The sequence below is a fragment of the Dipteris shenzhenensis genome, chromosome 18 (assembly GCF_047967505.1).
Source record: "Dipteris shenzhenensis isolate YYH24624 ecotype China chromosome 18, Dip_SZ_1.0, whole genome shotgun sequence".
Lineage (NCBI taxonomy): Eukaryota > Viridiplantae > Streptophyta > Polypodiopsida > Gleicheniales > Dipteridaceae > Dipteris > Dipteris shenzhenensis.
Genome location: NC_141613.1, coordinates 56,360,180 through 56,382,601, shown reverse-complemented (window position 1 = coordinate 56,382,601; position 22,422 = coordinate 56,360,180). Strand labels below are relative to the sequence as shown.

The window sequence follows — 22,422 nt, the reverse complement described above, 5'->3', positions numbered from 1 at the left end:
ATTGATTTGTACTGAAGGTGCTCTTCTCTTGCACAAGTGGCCCTTCACTGGCTCCTTTTGGGTCCGATTGATTGCTCCTATCTCTCAACCAATTCATTGATTCGTTCTTTGCCTGTGGAGCAGCCCATGATGCCGTCATTGCTGCTTCGACATTTCTTCTACAGTCAAGCTGCCAGATTTTGTTTTCTCGAACTCAACCAAACGTTTCTTTAAAGTTGCCTCACATACATGTACAACACTCACCACATCTATTTTTGTACATTCAAAACCATGAATATGAGATGATATAAACAATGCTGTGCCATAGATCCCACTTGGCTGTCTTCCTGTCTGCAGCCAGTCCCACTTCAGGCTTGCCACAAGCCGAAGAGTAGTGTCTGCAATTGAATGAAATTTCTTCCCGTGACTAGTGGACTTTCCAACTAGTCGGTCAGTAAAACGATGGATGAACAAACTAGGATCAACCGGTTTCTGCATGATAGGATACTGCTCCAAACTTAAAAGCCTCTATAGTAGAAACTGCATTCTTTGGATCAATCTTGCATTCTTTACACCAACATCAGTGAAGCAACAATCTTTACAGCCTTCAGCAATCTTCATTTTCCCATCAACAATCTTCTTTTGCATCCTCTTGCTTCTTCCATGAGCACACGAGCAGCAAATCTTTGAACAACACTAGTCTTCAGCTTGCCTCTTCCCTAGGCATCTCTTGATCTTCACAGCAGAGACTCAATGATGGTAGTAGCTGCTTGCTTGCTGATGTGTCACCTCTTCTTTCACAGCAACCATCTTTGTAGCAATAGAAGCTCCTTCTTCTGAAACAACATCCTCCAAGTACATCTTCTGTACACAGCAATGGCCTTTGCAATAGAAACGTGCATCAGTCTTCTTTTCTCATAGTAGAAAACTTCAATTCAAGCCTACCTCTTTCATGGGCTACTTCAAATCTAGCAAAGGCATAATCTCACACAAAACTCTCCCTAATGATAGAGTGTTGCCATTATTTTTCTCTATATAAAAGACATGAAAGAAAACACACTAATCTACCTAAGTTTGTGGACTACCAGCTCTGATACCATGTTAAGAAAATGAATGATACCACCACTAAGCCTAGGGCTACATGAGATCAATGTAACAATCATGGAGGATTGAAACATACAAGAAAATCCATAACAGAGAGACAACAACGTAGGCAAAACTCAGCAACGTATTCCAATGCTTGATGAACAATACAATGATAGACTCTTATATAGAGAGTCTCAAGGCATAAGCCTATTGTGTGGCATCCTCTAATCCACATCCAACTTGTGGTGACCAATGTCCCACATCCATTCATGTAGTCCACATCCTCTTGTGTGGCTACCATAATTCCCCCAAACATACGCCTCTAGGGTACCAACACAATATCCCAACAATTGGACATTGCACATTTCAACATAGACCTCATGAGACGAGATCGCATGACACTAGAACCACAATGGCTGGATGATGTAGACTTCACCATATTGACATATCTAGTGTTTGATCATGGCAAGCATTTCTACCATTGCTCATGTATATTTTTCAATACTAAGCTCCATTTTTTATTCCAAATTTTTGTTTCTAAATTTAAAAACACCACAGTAGTTGGATGCCTTCTCATGTAGATGGAGAATGCTCGTAAGTTCAAAATATATGCTAGAATCATATTTTGTAGAGAAGCAGCTTCCCTTTGTAAGCCCTTGCTTTTTGTATAATTGTTAAAGGATTTTCAAATTAAATATATAGGTGCAACAAGGATTGAAATAGAAGTTCTCTTTTATTACAAATGAAAGAAGACAATTTTGGCTCTGACTATGTAAATAGTTGTAGAGCCAATACAATATTGAGTCTGTCACACTTTGCCTCTCGACGTTCAGTAGAAAAACCAGTTGGTGAGAGCTCAAAAGTTTCATTTCTAGATGCAGAAATGGGTGATGAGAATGTAAAAGAGTTGCCTTCAAGCTTCTTTAATATCAATTATGATATTTTGGAAGGTTTTCAAAAAGACCAAGTCTTGTCTTACACTGAGTCCTACACAAGCACTGTCCCCAGACACACCTAGCCCATATAACCTTGTCCTTTAGGCTCTTTTCCTAGGACATCAATTTATGTCCAACAACCCCCTTTAATTGATGACCTTCAACCCTGATAGTAGACTACCAGATTGGGCATGGTTTGCACAGTGACTCATCCTCCCAATCAAGTACTCACTTCCTCTGACAGTAGACTATTGGACATGGTTTGCATAGTGACTCATCCTCCCAATCAAGTACTCACTTCAATTGCATTGGTAGTAGGCATTTGGCAGTCTCCAACTCCAATATGTCCTCACCACAAATCTGTCTCCCTCGATTTACAACGAGTGGGTCTCAATGGATTCTCCTATTGTGCCATTAGAAATATACCTCTAGGACATTTCATCTAGTCTAAACACATTGGACTGATTCAATAAAATCAAAAGAAAAACATATAATTTTTGGATGGACTATCCATGGTAGAGCACCTTATTGACTCAATCACACATTTCTAATCTAGATGGCAGGGCCAGTTGGGCCAGTTCTAGTCTCGGGGGGGTCACTCATCATATGTAACCCTATCACGTGAGTTCAACAGAAGGATATTTTTTATTTCTAAAATTTATAGAAATAAATATACATAAGGGACTATTTAAAATAGTTTTGGAAAAAATTTACAGATTTGTATAGAAAAGGGGTACATTTTATTAATGAAAAAATTTACAGATAAGAGATTTTAAATATAGGCCTTGAACGCACGTGATATAGAGGGTTTATACATAGTGACCCCCTTGAGGTTCTAGTTCCCCCCTTGTTGAAAGTCTCCTCATTGACTATAGTCTTCCTGGTTTTCTTCAATTCTGGTCCTTTGGTAGTGTCTTGAAAAGAACACATTTCTTTTCCACAAATTAATTTGTTCATCTTTAGGTCCTCTTATTCTTGCCCTGATGCTGCATATTGGTGTTTTATCCCTTGCTTTTCCAAGAGATCCTTGAACTTGATTGTATTCCATTCATATTCCATATGGGTTTTTAATGTAGCCACCTTGAACCCATAGATTTCCTCTACATGTGTGAGGAAGAGTTGGAAGCCTTCAAATGCATTTATCCTTTCTTTGATCATGTAGATCCATTTATTGCTTGAGCATTAATCAGTGAAGACTATGAGATAGTTGAGATGACTGAATGCTGAGAAGTTCATTGGCCCATGAATTTCTCGATGTATCAGCTCAAAATTCTTGCAAGGACTATGTCTTCTAGGATTGTCCGACTTCATTGTCAAATATTTGACCTTAAGTGTGTCCATGAGTAGGTCTTACTTTCTATTGAAAGCAGTGTCTAAACTCTTACAAAAGATTATTCTGATGATTTCCTTAGATAGAATGTCAAATGATAATCTCAAGGAAGTTGAATAATGGATGAATAAGCAATGCAGTAACTAAAATCTAAAGTCTGCCTTAGTCAAAGATTCAGTCAACCTTTAATTGTCACAAGTCAAAGTATCTTTTCACAATGGTTGAATATCCTTTTAAAAAGATTAATTCTTCACGGAGTTAACTAGTCAATGCATGAGACTAGTCAACAACATCACTTTTTTCAAAATTCAATGCCATGATTAAGGCCTATCAATGATCAGCCTTCCAATAGTAACAGTCTTCAATCAGTCAGTTTGATTGAGATTCAGATGGTCAAACTTTGACTGTCCTAGTCAAAGTGCTTCTACAAACTAAAAAATCGATTTTAAACTAATTTTGCAAGTAAACTTAGAGCAGAATCAAATGGCAAATGAAGACATAGTTCAGCAAATTAATCAGCTATAGCCTGTTATGAGAAAAACGTCACAATGCTACCCAAAAATCACTGCACTTTCTTCAAGAACTCTTGCAGTAGGTTCTCAACAAGTTCTGTTCAATCTTTGAAGTAGGATTAGCATGAATTCAGGTGCAAAAATACCATGAAATTAAGGCTTGCATACTAGCAAATGTCTGAGAGAGAGAATAATCGAAATGCTGTGTTGAGATATCAAGCTCAGAGTCCTGTGGTATCAGGAGGATGTCGGGTGACACATTGTTGGTATACCACGCTAGTCTAGATTTCTTTATCCATGTATGGTGTGGTAGGACTTATGGCTTGGACTTAGCCTGTGACTCCCTTATGCTAGTCATAGTAGATGTAGGGTTATAAGTGTAAATGAGATTGTGGTTGTTGTTGTTGCCTCCACTACTTGTGTACTCTATCGTCTCTCTCTTCTCACCTAGATCCCCCTCCCCTGTTTACATAATATTAGAGCTTGTTGGCTGAGGAAGAGAGAAGAGCAAGGAAGCAATACCTGGGAGAGCAACCCCTTCGTGGTGAGCTGAAAAAACCAAATTGTCTCGGATTGAGACATCCTTCTGGGAGAAGGAAGTATATACGGAGGTACACTGTTGGAATGTTATACAGAGGTACTATGTTGGAACGTTGTTTTGACAGAATTTTTGTGGCCAGAATTTGGTTTCGGGCGCGTTTTGGGCCTCGCGTGCAGAAATCAAGTAGTTCGAGAAACCTACTATTTCTGGAAGGCGTGTTTGAAGATGGGCTTCTTTGACAGAGAGACGCATTTTTGAAGTGCACACAGGGTGCATAGAATCCTTGTATTTATGTTCTTATGTGTGGATGATCATACATTCACCATCGACATTTGCTGTAGTTGTTGCATTGTGCAGAATACCGTAAAATTGTAAGTGTTGTTTCCTGTGTACAACCTTCTACATCTATTGTTTTCCACGAATATTATGGTAGCTGGTACAGGTGCAGGTACGCAGTTTCAGAGCTCATTTAAGGTAAGATGTTAGATAATATCACTCAAATTGTGGGTGAGAAGTTGGATAAAAGCAACTTCCAGGCATGGAGATTTCGTATGACAAATTTCCTAATGGGAAAGGGAGTATGGGATATCGTGACTGGCAGTGATGAAGAGCCACATTTGCCAGTGCAAAATGTAACTGAGAAGACACGTAGAGTCTTGCATTGGCTCAGTGTTTGCATTTCAGATGCCATGATTGGTCATATTCAGGAATCCACAAATGCCAAGGATGCCTGGGATACACTTGTGAAGTTGTATGGTACTACAACTCTTACACGCAAGTTGCAATTGAAGCAAGAACTGAGTAATGTTAAGAAGGGGAATCTTAGCATTAATGACTACATTCTGAAAGTGAAAAATATTGTTGAAAAGCTAGGATTTATTAGTGTTACCGTGGAAGATGAAGATATGGTGTTGGTTATTTTGAATGGTCTTGGTAAGGACTATACATCCTTTCGGACATCTATTGGCATTCGTGAGACATTTCCATCTTTCAATGACCTAGTTGCCATGTTGATCAGTGAGGAACTTCATATTGGAGCTGATAGCTCATCCAACAAAAATGAAGAATAGGCCTTTTACTCCAATCGCAGTCATAAACGTGGCTGTGGTTGCTATGACAGAGGCAGGGGGAGAAATAATCATGATGCCTATGCACGTAATGCAAATAATGATGCAAGGCCTACACGAGGACATGGAAGAGGACTTGCATCTTCTAATGACTCAAGAGATTGTTTTTATTGTGGCAAAAGTGGTCATTATGCTAAGGACTGTTATAAAAAACAAGCAGATATCAGAAGTGGAAAGTTACAACATGGTAACTATACATCTAGTAGTCATGATGATTGTTTAGAAAATTTGTTTGCTATGCAACAGAAGATGCACTCTACTACTATGCAGGATGATATGTGTCATGATGTATGGTATGTGGACTCAGGTGCATCAAATCTCATGACTAGCCATGGGAATTGGTTTAAAGAATTGGATGCAATGCGTACACCTGGTTATGTTGAGACAGGTGATGATACAGTCCACCCTATTGAGCATATGGGTAGAGTACCACTTGTGATGCAAGATGGAAAAGTCAAGCATTTGAAAGATGTGTTGCATGTGCCTACGATCACCAAGAACCTTGTGTCAGTAGGTCAAATGGTTGACCAAGGTTTGCAAGTACAGTTTAATTCTCATGGAGTATTTGTGGAAGATTTACGAAACAAATGCAAACTTGTGACCAAGGGGGAGAAGAAAGGCATATTATTCACTTTAGATGTGACTATGCCTAGTGCAGACACTGCTATGTATGTTGATGGTTCAAGGGTAATAAATGACATAGATATTTGGCATAAGCGGATTGGACATGCAAACATGCAGAGGCTGAAATCTATGCAATCTAGTAGTGTTGTGACAGGGCTACCCAAGTTTAAGGACAATGCCATAGTGAAAGTGTGTGCAGCTTGTCAATTTGGAAAGTGCTTGGCAAGGCATAGATTTATGCATCATGAGATAGAGAGGGATGCTATTATTTTGTGACTTTCATTGATGATTACAGTCGCAAAGTTTGGGTGTACTTCATCAAGGCAAAGTCTGAGGTGTTTGGATACTTTCAAGAATTCAAAGCCATGGTTGAGAAGGAGACAGGTCTACAAATCAAATGCCTACAATTTGATAATGGGGGAGAATATACCTCACATGCATTTTCAGATTTTCTAAAGAGGAATGGTATTGTAAGGCACAAATCCTATAGGTATACACCCCAACAAAATGGTGTGCAGAGAGAAAGAATCATCATATTGCAAAAGTTGCTAGAGCTCTCATGAATGAGAGACAAATACCAAATGAGTTTTGGGGAGAGGCAGTGTCTACTGCCATATATATTATCAATTGCACACTAACTACAATGGTACATAATGTCACACCAGAGGAGAGATATAGTGGCAAGAAACCAGATCGATCACATTTGAAGGTTTTTGGTTGCATATGTTATGTGCATGTTCCAGATGAGTTGTGGACTAAGTTGGATGCAAAGGCTGAGAAATGTATCTTTTTGGGATACTCATTGGAGCATAAGGGGTACAGATGCTATAACCCCATGACATGCAAGCCAAGGATCAGCTGTGATGTGGTTTTTGATGAGCTTGCAAGTTGGTATGCATTTCCTCCTGTAGTAGTTGATGATGGAAAGCCTACAGAGAATGTTGACAGGAATCCTACTGCTGAGATTGTTACTATTTTAGGGCCTAGGGAGGCTAGTTCTAGCTCTTCCACTTCACGATGGAGTGGTAGGCTGAGAAATTCAGTAGATAAGAGTGGATTAGCCCATGCAAATAGCCCAAGGAAGGGCAAGGAAAAGATAGCAGAATAGGGTGGTACATCATGTGTAGGGGGAGAGTCAAGTGACTCAGACATGAGCTTGGATGAGGAGCTTGGAATTCCCAAAGTTACTACACCTGACGTTAGGAAATCCACAAGGGTACGATACCTAGTGGATAGGTTGACATATGATGGGCTGAGTGCCATATATTATGCTTATATGATTAAGGTACTTGAGGTGCCAGGGCCTGCAATATTTGAGGATGCTATGGGTCATGCAAAATGGGAGTCTGCCATGGATGAAGAGATGGATGCCTTAGATGCCAACAAAACATGGGAGTTAGTTGATTTGCCTGTAGAAAAGAAACCCATTGGCTGCAAATGGGTTAACAAAGTGAAAAGAAACTCAGATGGAAGTGTGAGCAGGTAGAAGGCACGACTTGTTGCAAAGGGATATGCACAAGAGTATGGCATTGACTATGAAGAGACTTTCAGTCCTATTGCTAAGATGAGTACAGTGAGGTGTGTCATTGCTTTAGCCGCGAGTAAGGGCTGGTCTTTACATCAGATGGATGTTAAAAATGCCTTCTTACATGGTGATTTGCATGAGGAAGTGTACATGGAGTAGCCACAAGGTTATGTACATCCATAGTATCCATAGAAGGTATGCAAATTGGTGAAGGCATTGTATGGCTTGAAGCAGGCACCTAGGCAATGGTTTGAAAAGATAAGTGGTTATCTTATCTCTATTGGATTTCAGGTTTCTCCTACTGATTCCTCTTTGTTTGTGTGAGGAAATCAGCCCATGGCATGATTGTGTTAGTACTTTATGTGGATGATCTCATACTGACAGGTGATATTGTTGTTGAGATCTGTAAAATCAAGCAACAATTTGGAAGCAAGTTTGAGATGAAAGACTTGGGAGAGTTGCACTATTTACTTGGAATTGAGGTCATTAGATCCACAGATGGAATATGGCTTATGCAAAGGCAATATGCATTGCACATGTTGTCCAAATTTGGCATGACTGGTTGCAAACCCATCACCATGCCTTTGGAGGTGAATGGGAAGTTGACACAAGATGGGGGAGAGTTGAGAGATGATGTTACCATGTATAGATGCATGGTTGGGAGCTTGATATACATGACTATTACAAGGCCAGACCTCAGTTATGCAGTTGGGTTGGGTAGTCAGTTCATGCAAGCTCCACGGAAGCCCCATTTGGATTCAGTCAGACGGATTATGCGGTATGTGAAGAGCACTATTCAGTATGGTTTGTTTTATGCTTATGGTAGTGATTTGCATTTGTCTAGCTATACAGATGCTGATTGGGCTGGGAGCCCTTATGACAGGAGATCCACGAGTGGTTATTCCTTTACACTTGGTAGTGGTGCAGTGAGTTGGAGCTCAAAGAAGCAACCCACTGTTGCTCTTTCTAGCACTAAGGCAGAGTATAGAGGAGTTGCACTTGCGGCATGTGCGATTGATTGGCTATGCATGTTCCTACATTCTCTTGATATTGTGGTGGATTATGCAGTTGTCCTTTATTGTGACAACATGAGCAGTATAAAGCTCTCTAGCAATCTGGTTTTTCATGCCAGGACCAAACATATTGAGGTCCATTACCATTTCATACGAGAGAAGGTCATTGCAGGTGAGATTGACCTTCAGTGTGTCAGCACTACTATGCAAGTGGCTGACATCTTCACGAAGTCCTTGGGTACAGAGTGTGAAGATAGTGGGAGAGAGGGAAGGAGTCTCACTTGCGGCTTTCTCACATGCACAAATGGGGGAATACACACAAAGGTGGAGGCTGAAAACAGTTTTCCTCTTCTTAGTTGTGAAAGCCAAAAGAACTCTAGTACAAAGAAATAGAAGAACCCTATATGTGGGTCTCAAACCAAACTCAACTAACTAAGGTGGCATACTAACTGAGCCACAAACTAGAGTAGATAAGGATAGCTGTCATCCAGCTATTATTCGTGGGCGGTGTACCAACCACATCTCCAGCTACTAACAAGTCGGTGACATAAATACACAACGGTCACCCTGGCATATCGCGAACGGAGCTCGATATCTCAACACTCCCCCTCGAGCTCAATCCCAATTCCTGCACACCAAGCAGGTCTCTGAACTTGCGCAGCTTCTCTGTGCCCAATGCTTTCGTGAATATGTCAGCTACCTGATCCTCTGTGCTGACATAAACTAGATCAATAAGACCTAGTAAAACCTTCTCCCGCACATAGTGATAATGCACCTCAATGTGCTTTGTTCTAGCATGAAAGAATGGGTTCTTTGCCAAGTGTATGCTGCTCATGTTGTCACAATAAATGACAACTGGCCCATCTGTAGACTGATGCATATCATAGAGTAGCTTATGCAACCAAGCTACCTCACATGCAGCCATTGCTGCACCCCTGTACTCAGCCTCTGTGCTCGACAAGGCAACTGTAGGCTGTTTCTTGCTGCTCCAAGTGACTGCAGCACTCCCAAAAGAGAACACATACCCACTGGTAGATCGTCTATCAGAAATACTACCAGCCCAATCAGCATCAGTGTATCCAAACTGTATCTGAACCCTAGCCTCATAAAATAGTCCATACTGTAATGTGGACTTCACATACCTGAGTATGCATCTAGCCGCATCCAAATGTGGTTTTCTTGGAGCCTGCATAAACTGACTTACCAACCCAACAGCATAGCTCAAATCTGGCCTGGTAATAGTCATGTAAATCAAACTTCCTACTATGCGTCTGTACATAGTAGGGTCTTCCAGAAGCTCACCTGCATCTACGCTCAGCTTCACGTTCTGCTCCAAAGGAATTGAATTAGGCTTACAGCCTGTCATCCCATATTTGGACAGCATGTCCAATCCATACTGCCTCTGCAAGAGTTGTATCCCACTTGGTGATCTAATCACCTCAATGCCCAAGAAATAACGCAGCTCTCCCAAATCCTTCATCTCAAACTTTTGCCTCAATAGCATTTTCACATGAAGGATATCTTCATCACTATCACCTGTGATGATCAAATCATCAACATAAATGACCAGCAGCATAATCCCTTTCTCTGTTTTTCTCACATAGAGTGAGAAATCTGCCTTGGAAATCTGAAAGCCAATAGTGACAAGATATTGTCCTATCTTGTCAGACCATGCTCTAGGTGCTTGCTTCAAGCCATACAAGGCTTTCTTCAACCTGCAAACAAACTCAGGATGAATAGCATGAACATAACCTGCTGGCTGCTCCATAAAGACCTCTTCTTGCAAATCACCATGCAAGAAGGCATTCTTTACATCCATCTGATGTAAAGACCATCCCTTTGATGCAGCCATAGCAATGGCTGCTCTTACCATTTCCATCCTTGCAACCGGGCTGAAAGTTTCTTCATAATCAATGCCATATGTCTGTGCATTCCCCTTGACAACTAATCTTGCCTTGTATCTATTCACAGAGCCATCTGCATTGTGCTTGATCTTATAAACCCATTTACAGCCAATTGCATTCTTGCCTTTAGGCAAAGGCACCAATTCCCATGTAGCATTCTTGTCTCGACCCGACTAAGGGGCTCGGGGTGCCACTGTGGGATGAGGGCATGGCGATGCTAGGTTGGAGGCGTGGGTGCACGCGGCATCTCAGGGGGCATGGCAGCATTCGGGGCGCCATGCGTCTCGACCCGACCTGAGCCCGAGGCACCACCATGGGACGGGGTCGTGGCAGCATCGGTTTGGAGGCATGGGTACACAGGGCATCGTTGGGAGGGGCGACAGCGTTCGTGGTGCCACACAAGTGCTCTAGGTGCCACGCATCTCGACCTGACTCGAGAGCCCGAGGTGGGATGGGGGCGTGGCGGCATTCAGGTGCATAAGGCATCGGGGTGATGGGGGTGCTCGCGGGCCAAGACGTTGCAGGTGCATGGGGCATCGATGGCGTCATGGGGGATGGGACACTGTGGGTGTGCGGGATGTCACATCGAGACTACGATGGGGGTTCAAGATGCTATTGTAGGTGTGCGTGACATTGGGGGCACGACCATGGTGTCGAGACATTGCAAGTGATCGGGTGACATTGCATGTGGCATAAAGACATTGCATGACGGGGTCCTTGGCGACGCATGCGCACAGGTATTAGGGTGTGTGCGATAGGAGAGCATCGGCTGGGCGTATTGGGTGAGGTCAGCGGTCAGGGATACCAAGGCATGGCAAGACCACTAACCTCGGGGGCAAAAAGGGTCCCGACCGGACTCGAGAGCCCGGGGCACCACTGTGGGATATGGATGCGGCGGCATCAGGTTGGGAGCGTGGGTGTGCAGGGCATGGTCGAGGGCATGGTAGCATCAGGTTGGAGGCGTGGGTGCATGGGGCATGGTCGGGGGTGCGACAGCGTTCCAGGTGCCACACATCCTGACCCGACCCGGGAGTTCGAGGTGCCACTATGGGACGGGGGCTCGGCGACGTCGGTTAGAGGCATGGGTGCGCGGGGCATTGTGGGGGTGCAACAACATCGGGTTTGAGGCCCGAGTGCATGGGGCATGGTCGGGGGCGAGAATGTCGGGTTGGAGGCATGGGCATGGCCGGGGGTGTGGCAACGTTTAGGGTAACATGCATCCCGGCGCGACTCACGAGCTTGAGCCGCTACCATGAGACGCAGGCATAGCAGGGTCGGGTTGCTATAGTGAGGGGTGCGCGGGGCATCGTCGGGGGCATGGCAACATCAGGTTACAATCGTGGGCGTGTTGGAGGCGTGGGCACGCGGGATGTGGCCAAGGGCGCGGCAACGTTCGGGGCACCACACAGCCTGACCCAACTTGGGAGCCCGAGGTGCCACCATGGGGGGACAGGGGCGCGGTGGCGTCGGGTTGCTACGGTGGGAGGTGCATGGGGCATGGTCAGGGGCACGATAGCATTGGGTTGCAATTGTGGGCACGTAGGATGTTGCCGAGGGAACAACAACATTCGGGGCACCACACGTCGTGACCTGACTCAGGAGCCCAAGGGCACAACGACATCGGGTTGAAGGGGGGTACACGGGTTGCCGTCGGAGGCATGGCAGCATCGGGTTGGAGGTACAGGCACACGGGGCATGGTCGGGGGACATGGCAACATCGGGTTGAAGGCATGTGCGCATAGGACGTGGCCGAGGTGCGGCGGCGTTCAGGGCACCACGCGACCCGACTCGAGAGCCCGAGGCGCCACCGTGGGACGGAGGCCGGCGGCATCGGGTTAGAGGCGAGGGTGCGTGGGTCATCATCGAGGGCACAACAACGTCAGGTTGGAGCTACGGGCACATGGGGTGACGTCGGGTCGGAGGCATGGGTGCATAGGACATGGCTGGGGGTGCGGCAGTGTTCACGGCACCACGCATCACGACCCTACTCGAGAGCCCGATGTGCCACCGTGGGACGGGGGCACAGTGGCGTCGGGTTGGAGGCGGGGTTGCGTGGGTCATCGTCAAGGGGCGTGACAGCATTGGGTTGAAGGTGCGAGCGCACGGGGCATGGCCGAGGCTGCGGCAACGTCGGGTTGGAGGCATGGGCACACAAGACATGGTTGGGGGTGCAGCAGCGTTCGGGGCACCACGCATCGCGACCTGACTCGGGAGCTTGAGGCGCCACCGTGGGACGGGGGTGCGGTGGCGTCGAGTTGGAGGCGAGGTTGCACGGGTCATCGTCAGGGGCACGGCAGCGTCAAGTTGGAGGTGCGGGCACGCAGGGCATGGCCGGGGGCACAGCAACGTTGGGTTGGAGGCATGGGCATGCAAGACGTGGTCGGGGGTGCAATAGCATCGCGGGTGCTCGGGGCCTTGCCGCACGTTTCGACCCGACACCAGAGCCCGAGATACCACCGTGGGACGGGGGCACAGTGCCCTCGGGTTGGAGGCGTGGTTGCATGAGGCATCATCAGGGGCATGGTAGCATCGGGTTGGAGGCGCGGCTGCGCAAGGCATGGCTGAGGTGCAGTAGTGTTTGGGGTGCCACGTGTCTTGACCCGACTAAGGGGCCCAAGGTGCCACCGTGGGACGGGGGCGCAGCGACGCCGAGTTGGAGGCATGGGTGCATGGGGTGCCACAGGGGGCATGGCAACATTCGGGCTGCCACACGTCTTGGCCTAACCCGAGAGCATTGGGCGCCACCATGGGACGGGGTCACGACGGCATCGGTTTAGAGGCATGGGTATGCGAGGCATCGTCGGGGGGCACAACAGCATTCGTGGTGCCACGTGGGTGCTCGGGGCACCACACATCCTGACCCGACCTGAGAGCCCGAGGCACTGTCGTGGGATGGGGATGCGGTGACATTCAGGTGCATAAGGCAATGGGGTGATAGGGGTGCTCGGGGGCCAAGATGCTGCGGGTGCATGGGGCATCGATGGCGTCATGGGGGATGGGACGCTGCGGGTATGTGGGACATCACATCGGGAGTGCGACGGGGGGTCAAGCAGCTGCTATAGGTGCGCGTGGCATTGGGGGCATGACCCTGGTGTCAGGATGTTGCGGGTGATCGGGTGACATTGCACATGGCATCAAGATGTTGAATGACAGGGTCCTTGGCGACACGTGCGCACAGGTATCAGGGTGTGCGCGACAGGAGAGCATCGGCCGGGCGTATTGGATGACGTCGGCAGTCAAGGATACCAAGGCGTGGCAAGACCGCTAACCTCAGAGGCAAAAAGGGTGCAGCATCAGGACTTCCCAGGAGGTCACCCATCCCAGTACTATTCTGGCCCAAGCACGCTCAATTGCGGAGTTCCGATGGGATCTGGTGTATTAGCACTGGTGTGATTGCACCACAATAAACAACTGTGAGAAATCAGTATTGTCTTATTTTGTAAAGGTGGCGGGGGGGACGCAATGGGGGATATGCGACATGCGTGCAAGGGGGGGCGCATGCGCACGTGGGATGGGCGGGTTGGGGGGGCATGGGGGGGGGATGGGACGTGGGAAGGGGGGGTACACGACATGTGCGCAAAAGGGCAAGGGGGAGGGACATGGTGGATTGGGGAGGGGGGCATGGGAGGGGGGGTGGGGGTATGCGACATGCACGCAAAGGTGGAGGGGGGCATGGTGGGTTTTGGGGGGAGGGGGGGGAGGGGGTACACGACATGTGCGTAAAGGAGGGGAAGGGGAGTACGCAACATGTGCGCAAAGGGGGGGGGCATGGGGTGTGGGAAAGGGGTGTAGGGGAGGGGGGGTACGTGACATGTGCACAAGGGGGGGGAGGTGCATGGTTGGTTGGGGGGGATACGCGACATGCACGCAAAGGGCCGCATGGGGGGTAGGAGGGGGGGTACGCGATGTGCGCGCAAGGGGGGGTACACGACATGCGCGCAAAGGGGGGGGAAGGGGCATCTTGGGTTGGGGGGGTATGATATGCGTGCAAAGGGGGGGGGCATGGGGGGTAGGAGGGGGGGTACATGATATGCATGCAAGGGGGTGAGGGGCATGTCGGGTTGGGGGGTACACGACATGTGCGCAAAGGGGGCAGAGGGTGGTTGGGGGGGTGGGTATGCGACATCTGCGCAAGGGGGGGGAGTGGAGCATAGGGAGGGGGGGTGTGGGTCCACGACATGCATGCAAAGGCAGGGGAGGGGCATGGTGGGTGGGGGGGTACGCGACATGCACGCAAATGGAGGGGCGACATGCGTGTGAAGGGGGGGGATGGGATGTGGCACGTGACATGCGCACAAGGGGGGTAGGGGGGGCCATGGGGTTGGGGGGGGCATGGAGCGTGGGAGGGTGAAGAAAATGTTGCCACGCGACATGCGCACAAGGGGGGGGAGGTCCATGGTGGGTTGGGGGGGGGTACGCAACATGCATGCAAAGGGCCGCATGGGGGTACGCGATATACACACAAGGGGGGGGGAGGGGCATGTTGGGTTGGGGGGGTACGCGACATGCACGCAAAGGGGGGGTAGGGGCATGTTGGGTTGGGGGGGTACGCGACATGCATGCAAAGGGGGGGCATGGGGGGTAGGAGGGGGGGATACGCGATATGCACGCAAGGGGGTGAGGGGCATGTCGGGCTAGGGGGGTACACGACATGCGCGCAAAGGGGGGGGAGGGTGGTTTGAGGGGGGTATGCGACATCTACGCAAGGGGGGGAGTGGAGCATAGGGAGGAGGGATGTGGGTCCGTGACATGCACGCAAAGGGAGGGGAGGGGCATGGTGGGTGGTGGGGGGTACGCGACATGCACGCAAATGGAGGGGTGACATGCGCATGAAGGGGGGGGGATGGGGTGTGGGAGGGGGGGTATGTGACATGCACACAAGTGGGGTGGAGGCATTGGGAGGCCGGTACACGACATGTGCGCAAAGGGGGGGCATGGGGAGGGGGGGCAACATGGACGCAAGGGGGAGGGGCATGTTGGGTTGGGGGGTATGCGACATGCACACAAAGGGGGGTGGGTTGGTGGGGGGGTACGCAACATGTGCACAAGCGAGGGGGAGGGGCATGGTGGGTTGGGGGGGTACACAACGTGCACGCAAGGGGGGGTGTGTGTGGGGGGGGTTACATGCATGCAAGCACGGGGGGAGGGGGTGCGACATGCGCGCAAGGGGGGGTGGGTGATGGGGAGAGAGGGGGGGTATGCGACATGCGCCCAAGACAAGGGTACGTGACATGCATCCAAAAGGGAGGGTACGAGACGAACGCAGAGGGTGGGGGGGGCCATGGGGGGGTATGCGACATGCCCGCAAGGGGGGGGATGCAAGAGCGAGGCATAGTTGATCCCAAATCAACATTTGGGACGAGTAGTCTCAAAAAGACTCGTACTTGTATCTTGTAAAGTATGTCGTGCCCATCGCAACTGTTCAAGACTCGCCTCGATCCGCACCTCGTATGCAAAAGTTATGACCTCTTGAATATCGGGGGGCACCGCCACTGTCGAGGGCGCATTGGGGCCCGAGAGGGACGATGGTACATGGGAAGAAATTCAATAATAAAAACCAACATGCTCATCCTCTTGTTGTGTGGTTTGTATGACTTGATTGCCCATAGCTTGCCGAACATTACAGATTTCATCTTTTGTTTTTGCGACATCCCCATCACTCATTCTAGCCATGACAAAAAGACTTATTACACCTAAATTATAAGGGGTTCAAAAAATATACACAAGGAGGGAGATAGAGCTTGAAAAAAGCTTTGGAATGAACTAAAAAGGGGAAAAATCTGATTTGTCTAGGCCTATAGTGAGTCTCTTCAAAAGTGGGGACCTGACAGTAGGACTCCCCTCTGTAAGTCTGTTCGCATGGGGGGGCTTTTCGATTAGGACACCCTCTCCGACTGTGGCAGAGTGGCTTCTTCGTGCATGCCTCCCTAGTGGGAGGGAAGACCCCTTTATATAGTGTTCTGGAGGCCTATTCCGAGAAGGCAAGGGGATGGTCCACAGGCATGGTGTCCAGCTGTACTTGTCCAGCTGTACTGGATAAGATAAGGTAATAGGATAAGCTAGCTGACACTACAGATAAGATAGGGGATGGTCCAGATAAGATGAGACATGGTTGCTGCTAGCTAGGTGCCACCTAGACCCGCACATTTAGAGTTGGTTCATGCGGTTTCCCACGGTCACGAAACTTAACGCGTAAAAATAAATTTTTCTAGGCTATAACAATTTAATTTCTCTATGCTATTGTGTTTACATCGCCTTATTTTACTACAGTAACTTTTTTGTATCTAATATGACCGATGCCCAAGTTTGGCCACCCATTGACATGTCCAATGCCCATCGACGTGTCCGACGCCTGACATCAACTAATGATACCAAGAAATCTAGATGAATCGTAAAAGTACAAAAGTGAAATTCTTACTGTGTTTAAATGTTCCCATTGCTTCCTATTTATGGTCAAAGTTTACGTAATGGCTAACTTTGACCGATCGTTTGAAGCATTAGAGTAAATATTTTTCCATTTTGGAAGTTATGTACCCCTGGTATTGTCCTGCTTAAGATTACAAATTTGAGCTCAGACTTTGGAAAATCATAACTTTACAAAGCATAATTCACTTATGTGGACAAGCATAATATAAGTCATTAACTTTATATTTACAAATGATAGGCTGTACAAGTGGTATGTTACAGTCATTTAATCAACAACTTTTGTGAGCTATTGAATTCCCTTCTTGCAGTAATATGGCTCCAAGACTATCACCACACGTGTCACAATGCACCTCTAGAGAGACATGGAATTATAAGAAGTGGCTTAGTAACCATCTTCTTCTTGCGAGCCAGAAAAGCTTCCTATTGTATGGATAGTCCATACAAACTTTGCCTTCTTCTTATTAAGGTCATGTAATGGACTGGCTAAATTAGAAAACTTTTCAATAAACCTTCTATAATAGGAACACTTTCCTATAAAATTCCTTAATTCATGAAGGTTCTTTGTTGGCTCAAGCCATTCTTTGATTGCTCCTCTAAGCTTCTCTAGATCCATACAAATCCCTTCCTTAGAGATAATATGGCCAAGATACTTGATCTCTTGCAAAAATTAACTCACTTTTCTTGCCATAGAGTTTGTGAGCTTTGAAGCTCTTCAAACACTACCTTGAGGTGTTTCTTGTGCTCTTCTAGTGTCTTTGAGTATATAAGTATATCATCAAAGAACACTCTATGAAGGTACGATGCTATAAAAAGATTTTTTCCATCATTGATTAAAAGTAATTGCCCAAAGGGCATTACCAAATATTCATAAAGTCAAAGTTTGAAGGAAAATTGGTCTTGTGTATGTCCTCGGGTGAAATTCTTATTTGATGGTAACCACTTTTAAGGTCAATCTCCTACTAAAGTAGAAAGAACCTTGTATCTTATCAAGGATGGACTGGAAATCTATTCTTTATTATGTTCTTGTTTAGTGCATGATAGTCCACACACATACGATATGAACCATCCTTCTTTTGCATTTGCACTAATAATATAGGATAACATGAGAGAGAAGAACTTGGTCTTACCATCCCTTTTTCTAGACCTGTGCTAATGATAATCTATATGGAGGCCTATTAGGTAGGGCACCCTCTAGGACTAGATCAATTCTATGATCATCATCATCTCTAGAAGGAGGTATTCCCCTCGAACAAAGTCAATCCCTAAAAACTTAAGATGTTCTTTTTCTTGCACAAAAATAGAAGAAGGATGGGGTACATACTTTACAAAAATTAAATAAGATGAAAAATAACACTTCATTATTTTTTTAATGTTTTCATGACTTCCCTTTAGGGGAATTAGAAATAAGAATGACTACAAAATAAACTTCTCATTTATATAAAACCATGGTGTACCTAGAATTGATCTTCATGTATAAGAGAAGATATAAACTAAGTTTCCCTATTAGAGGAGTAACTATCACTCGTACTCCTCCAAAGGCTCCTGTAGCTTACATTGCAAGTCCCAATTATTTTGTTTTGATTCCAATCATGTTGTTCATGGAGCATGAACAAAATCAAATCTTATTGATCATTGATCTTTTCCCACATATAACATAATTAAGATGCAGAGACAAAGTCAATGGAAGCAACTTTGGCTACTTTAGATGCTTGCACTTCCTGATTTACAAAATGAAGTGAATGTATGCCTCATCTCACCACATTTGAAGCATCTATTTTCCTTCTTGTGTCACTCTAATTCCTCATCACAGTTATTTCCTTTTCTTGTACCACTCTAATTCCTCATCAAGTGAGAGTTGTTCTCTTTATAATATTATTTCTTTTCTTACCATTATATTTTTGGACAATAAAGGAAATTCCTTGTGCTACATTCCTTGTAGACATAGGTGCAATTGTTAAGGATATCTTATCAACTACCATTGAATGATGGATGAATTTCAAGATTGTGTGTGGCTTCTAAACATGAACATATTTCTAGCAATCAAGCACAAATGCTATTGCTTTTTCTCCACACATTCAACTTTCTTGAAAATTGTGGCCTTTAAGTTCTATTTCCACCACTAGAACTTGTCAACATACTTTTGAATCATTTTTCTTTTTCCATTTGTAAACTACACCAAGCGGTAAGAACATCATCCTTGGCTTGATGAGAGAGAAATTGATCTATGCTTGCCGACATAATTTCCATGTTTTTGGTGTGGTCTCTTGGGCTCGTAAGCTAGACCACCACTATTGTGCTGACTTTTGAAAGTGCATAGCCACATGGTAGAGTTTAGATTCTTTTGTAAAATCTTCTCATCCAAAAGTAGCATAAAATTGTTGAATAAAGCTAAGAACTTTTTATGTTTGACCATAAGCTCATAAGTAAGGAAAGTTATATTCTTTCCTCCCTCCTTAAATTTTGCAACTTCTTTGGTCTCTTCCAGGCCAATAATTTCCTTTTTCAATGTGGAACTTTACTAATTTAGATTCTGAGTCTTGCAAATAAAAAGAAGAAGATGGTGGAGTAGATGGAGTATCTTGCAGTGTCTAAATGGAATTGTCTAAATGGAAATTACTATTTCCATTTTGACCACTCCTACAAGTAGATTCATCACTTGAATCGGACTTCCTTTTCTTGCTAACTTTTCCAGATGGTTTCTGAACTAAAGAAGGTTGATAATAACTTTGGGATGGGACTTCCCCCCTTTTCACTTAGTATAACAACAATTGAATCCTTCCGTTTTAGACTTGGCTCGAGAAGTGGAGGAAAAATGACTGGTTTTTCTTGAGAATATAGAACCATGTCATATACCATCAATACATTATTTACAAATGGTCTCAAGGTAGGGTTCCCTTGAGTAACTTGTACACTTTTCCACCAAAATTCAAAGTTCCTACACCCCATCTGAGAGGGTACTTCCTTTGCACTTTTAGAAACATTAGGATTGTGCTCCATCTTTGCTTTAGAGAAATGGCTAATCCTTTTATTTCTTGTATCATTCTTCTCTATAAGAGAAGAAAGCCATTAGCTTTGATGCCAATGTTAAGGACTTGCAAAAATAATTATGTATATTTCTAATTATAACAAGTACAAGTAATTAACCATTAGAAACATGAAACACAAAGACACAACACAACATAGAAGGCTAGATTATATGAGGCCAAACCCCCCTTAGGAAATATTTTTGAATTAACTTTTTGCTCATAAACTAGAGCCCTTTTTATAGTACAAAATTTCCCATAGTGGGATTAGGAAGGATCTATGACTTTGCCCATTATTCTTTTAGATCCCCACTGGTAGCATCTAAGCATAAAAGCACCTTTGCTTTTTCTTGTAAAAGATCCTTTCTTTCTCTCACCATAAAAAGCACTTTGCATTTTTTGGTAACATAAATAGCACTTTGCTTTTCTTTGCTTTAAAAAAACACTTTGCTATTCATGGCATAAAAAAGCACTTTCCTTTTATCAACAAAAGCACTTTGATTTTCTTATTTTAATGCCCATTCCTTAAGATTTGCCATGCAAATCTTCTGGGCATACATGATGCATCATGTACTGGTTTCCAAAGGTTTTTGGAACATTCTGCAAGGTCTTGATGTACGTCCAGCAAATGTGGATAGTGGTACTGTAGAGGATAGGTTCTAGCACTTCTGTTCCTGTTTCTACTATTGGTGCAGTTTTCCCCACTGCTCAACAGCTTCGTTGGGATGGTAGAGATGCTCAAGCACATGCCTTGATCGCGTTGTCTATGAAACACATCATTGTCCCACACATTCGTTCAGCAAAAACAACCAAGCAGGCTTGGGATATTCTTGCCTCGGGGGGGTCACTATGTATAAACCCTCTATATCACGTGCGTTCAAGGCCTATATTTAAAGTCCCTTATCTGTAAAAAATTTCATTAATAAAATGTACCCCTTTTCTATACAAATCTGTAAATTTTTTCCAAAACTATTTTAAATAGTCCCTTATGTATATTTATTTCTGTAAATTTTAGAAATAAAAAAAAATCCTTCTGTTGAACTCACGTGATAGGATTACATATAGTGAGTGACCCCCCCGAGATTCTTGCACAGTTGTATGCAGGTCATAATGAGGCATATGTTGCCTATCTCAGGAAATAGCTAGAGTCAAAGCACATGGAAGAAGGAGATTCCATGGACATTTTCCTTACAGAGATCAAAGATCTCAATGAGCAGTTGATTGCTAGGTTGATACTATTATGCAACTCCGTGTCTATTACTTTGTTGCGTCCTTTTCCTTGAGGCACAATAGAGGTCATCCTTAGGTCTTCATCATCTCTCCATAGTCGTGGGAGAGAGCTATCCACATCAACAAGAAACTCAGAAATATATACAAGTGACTCTTGTACCAACCAACCCTCGGCCATGCTACCTTCGGGTCTTGCATTTTGTCTCACGAAGCCCTTCAACGTCTTCATGAAGCGCTCGAGGAAGAACAACCATCGTGCATGTATAGTACCACATATAGCAATCTCATCCACCAAATGTACTATGAGATGTAGTTGGCTTGTGAGAATAGAACGTGGAAATGTCTCCTCCACTAAAAAAACCGCCTCCACTGACATAATTCGAGCATTCTCAAGCGTGGTGGGATCTATTTCCTTTGAGCTCACATAACTCACAAGCTCACCCATCTTGTAAATGCAATCTTTCACGTCCTTTGATGCACTACGTGAAATGCTAGTAGGTAGTATGAACTGAACCCGCGAGGAGGTGGTTGATTAGTTGCTTATAGCTATTCACTCACAAATTTGAAAGGAAAAAGATATTATGCATATAAAATACTTACTTGGAGCATCTTGTGCCAATCATGAGATTTCAAGCCATATAATTGCTCTACACCTCTTTTCTTGCTCTTTGTAAAGGCTCCCTTCAAATACCTCATGCATCCAGTGGGAGTACGAATTGTAGTAATAGCATGCTTCACCGTCGCCATCTCTAGCTTTGATAACATCCACGGTGCATGAGGTTAAAAAACACGCCCATTCGGTCTCTCTTGAGGCCAAGCTTCACGCATCCTCCCTGTGGTACGTAGATCCTCCCTTATGCCTGCCGAATCTCGTGTCCCATTCAAATGCTCCCAAACGGTAGATGCCACATTCTTGAAGATATGCATGGGATCGAGCAGGTGATTGATCTTGAGGTGGGACCAATATGGTAAACGATAAAAGATGGAGTATCTAAACAAAATAAAGTGTTAGCGTGCAATCTTTACTTTCAACCAATATAGCCAATCTTTACTTCCAGCCAATAGTTACAAATCCTTACCGGCTCATGCCAAGTGGTGGAGGAGTCGTGGAACCATCCCAAATTCTCATCCAATCTCCCACGGTGAGTGATTGTGGGAGGACTTCAT

At 45.4% G+C, this 22,422-nt stretch overlaps 1 pseudogene; it reads right to left on the bottom strand.

Moving 5' to 3' along the window:
* Positions 1-13,858: 13,858 nt before the first annotated feature.
* Positions 13,859-13,977, bottom strand: LOC147891461 (5S ribosomal RNA; annotated as a pseudogene).
* Positions 13,978-22,422: the final 8,445 nt, after the last annotated feature.